Source organism: Sinocyclocheilus anshuiensis, unplaced genomic scaffold (genome assembly GCF_001515605.1).
Source record: "Sinocyclocheilus anshuiensis isolate Anshui unplaced genomic scaffold, SAMN03320099.WGS_v1.1 scaffold884, whole genome shotgun sequence".
Taxonomy (NCBI): domain Eukaryota; kingdom Metazoa; phylum Chordata; class Actinopteri; order Cypriniformes; family Cyprinidae; genus Sinocyclocheilus; species Sinocyclocheilus anshuiensis.
The window spans coordinates 112771-116011 of NW_015549614.1; the positions used below are offsets into that span (position 1 = coordinate 112771).

At 36.3% G+C, this 3241-nt stretch overlaps 1 protein-coding gene across 1 annotated transcript in view; it reads right to left on the reverse strand.

Annotated features, from left to right (window-relative positions):
- LOC107659266 (glycosyltransferase 1 domain-containing protein 1-like) overlaps positions 1-3241 on the reverse strand; it is a 36943-nt gene that overhangs the window by 29581 nt on the left and 4121 nt on the right. The gene's annotated exons all lie outside the window — the stretch shown is intronic.

A 3241-nucleotide genomic window follows, 5' to 3' on the forward strand; every position in this document is an offset into this window, starting at 1 on the left:
AGGAGTCACGATCACCAGCTAGAGTGCCCATGAGCTCCAACAGAGGGCACTCCTTACTACTCCTTTGCCATTCCATCACAGACTACATTTCCCCTAAACCTTTGCCTGGACCTATTGTTGTGTGATTACTTGCACCTGTGTGTCATTAACGTTAAGTCTGTGTATATAAGGTCTGCGCTTCAGTTGTGGCTTGTCAGTTGTAGGTTCCTGTACTTGTGTTTCTGGTTTACACTCTCGCCTTCTCTGTGTGGATTATGTTCCTGACTCCTCTATGTGGATTGTAACCTGGTTTGTGGATTGGATTATTTGGTTTTTGTGGTTAATAAACCCCTGTGCTTGCATTTGGATTCTCGGTCCTCCTTGTCCTGGCTTGCATGTTAGTGAACGAGGGATGTGCTGACTTTTATATATTGTTATCATGCCACAGCAAATTGCCACTGGCACTTCCTTATAGTACAGACTGTTTGAAATTGAGTTCATGAATTTCATACATTTGAATGACTCTGAATGAGGAAAGAAGGCTAAAGTTGTGAAAGTTTTATTCACCTCTTGATCCTTAAAAATCTGTCAGCTATATGAAGCCGAGCAGCTCTAGCAGATCCGTGTGATCTGTCAGTCTACATGCCTGACACGCAAACACTTTTTACTTTTTATCAAATTAATTTTTTAGTTAAAAAGTTCACTATTCATGTGAATAATTAATGTTGATGACAAACTGTTATGCTGGAATATATGATGCACGATATTAGATTTTTGCCGATATCCGATATGCCGATATTTTTCAACTCGTTTGGCCGATACCGATATATTTCCTTTTGTTTGGAAACAACACCAAGTCTCTCCTGTGCAGAAATTATAATAAAAATATGTTTTAATTTTGGTTAGTTTTTAACAAGAACTTATTTGTTAGAATTAAATAAACAATAATGAAGGTTTTTTGACAGTACATTGAAGCTTTGAAAATAACTATAAATAAACTATATATCAATCGCTGCATTTCCCCCCCCCCAGAAAGATGCAGTATTAACCATAACATTTTATTTCAAGATTTAACATTTAACATTTGTAGATGGTCTAAAGCAGGGGTTCTCAAAGTGTACATTCAAAGGTCCAAATCTGAATTTTCATCAGTGTCAGAGGTCTGGACCGAAACAATTGGTTATTACAAAACTTGTTTTTTAATAAACTTACATAACATGCATAACAAATAAACACTAATTAAAAAAAAAAAAACAATTTCATCCCCCCCTTTATCTCATAAAAGGGAGTTTGAGTAAATGTTTAATGCAGAGTACAAGATAGTAATAGCTAGTAGTAGTTGTAGCCTAATTCATAGTAATAATACATGGCTCAAAACTTAAGCACCTTCTCAAAACAGTTCTGAAGCATGCTTTTTGTTTATGTTTGTTGAAAAACACCAGTGTTTCCCACAGACTTGCAAATGCAGATTAATTATCAGCCAGCAGGAGGCGCTGTTGGAGCTGGAGCTATAGCTGTTTGCCCGGTAACGCCTGTAATAAAATAAGCGCTGCTCACAAATGCTACTTTATCAGGCATTACAGGAAAGACGAAATGAAAATGACATCGAAGCTTTTTGATAGTTTTGATATAGTGACGGGCCGCCACAAATAACTCAATGTATGGGAAACACTTGGACACTGCTATAAATCAAATGGCCGGCATAATCTAAGTAATAATAAAAATTTAAAAACTCATTAGCGGTGAAGTGTCGCCCGATTAGGCTATGTAGCTCACTGGATGTCATGACAACAGTGTCATGCAGGTAAACTTTAAATATCTCGCCTTCGCTTTCATTTCGGACCATCTCCAAAAAGGCATAAAAAAACCCCCGAAACAAATGATTTACAATTTTAACAGTTTATCAAAGTAGGAAATTAGTGCTCTTGAAATACGAAATGGAGGCGGGTCCGGATTGAATTCCCTCCGGGTCCGGATCCGAGCCGGAGTCCGGACTTTGAGAAGCACTGGTCTAAAGCAAAAGAGTTGTAAAAATTCTGAAAGTCTTTTAGAGCTTATGATTTGTTTAAAAAAATAAAACATATTACACATTAATGAATAAATCAGTATATATAAAATTATTGTGTCATGTTTGTGATTTATTTTCATGCAAGCTATAGGTTCTGACCTTTAAATCAAAACATACTAATTTTTTTATGACATCAATTACTGCTTTATTTAATCAGAAACACAGTCTAAATGTTATTTGTGTAGGGTATTTTAATTTAATTAGAAGTAGGCCAACAGCGCCCCCTACAGAATTAAAACTCTTTGCTGAACGGGGATTAGGACCCGGGGGAGGCTGCCACTGCTGCCGGTGCACGTGCAAATGATTTACAATTTTAACAGTTTATCAAAGTAGGAAATTAGTGCTCTTGAAATACGAAATGGAGGCGGGTCCGGATTGAATTCCCTCCGGGTCCGGATCCGAACCGGAGTCCGGACTTTGAGAAGCACTGGTCTAAAGCAAAAGAGTTGTAAAAATTCTGAAAGTCTTTTAGAGCTTATGATTTGTTTAAAAAAATAAAACATATTACACATTAATGAATAAATCAGTATATATAAAATTATTGTGTCATGTTTGTGATTTATTTTCATGCAAGCTATAGGTTCTGACCTTTAAATCAAAACATACTAATTTTTTTATGACATCAATTACTGCTTTATTTAATCAGAAACACAGTCTAAATGTTATTTGTGTAGGGTATTTTAATTTAATTAGAAGTAGGCCAACAGCGCCCCCTACAGAATTAAAACTCTTTGCGGAACGGGTATTAGGACCCGGGGGAGGCTGCCACTGCTGCCGCTGCACGTGCTATTACTGTTTACTCTATCATACACAGAATGCATCATTCTGTACATGTTTTCTGAGTTTAAATGCAGCGATCCAAAGCAATGAATCTAATCATCATTCAGACAAAACTTTGCTTCAAGAATGAGCCACACTGCTGACTTGATCTAATCACTAGCACACCCTGAGCGCGTGTGAGTTAATCCTCTTATCGGCAAGACATATCGGCATATAATATCGGGCCGATGCCGATATTTGCATTTTAAGCCGTTATCGGCCGATTTTGATATAGGTCCGATAAAATCGTGCATCCTTATTTAAATTAATTTTTTTTTTATTTTTAAGTCATCATTTATATTTTATTTGGTTTCAGCTTCATTTCAATGATCTAAAACGTTAGTTAGTTTGCTTAGTTTGATTAATTATATTTAC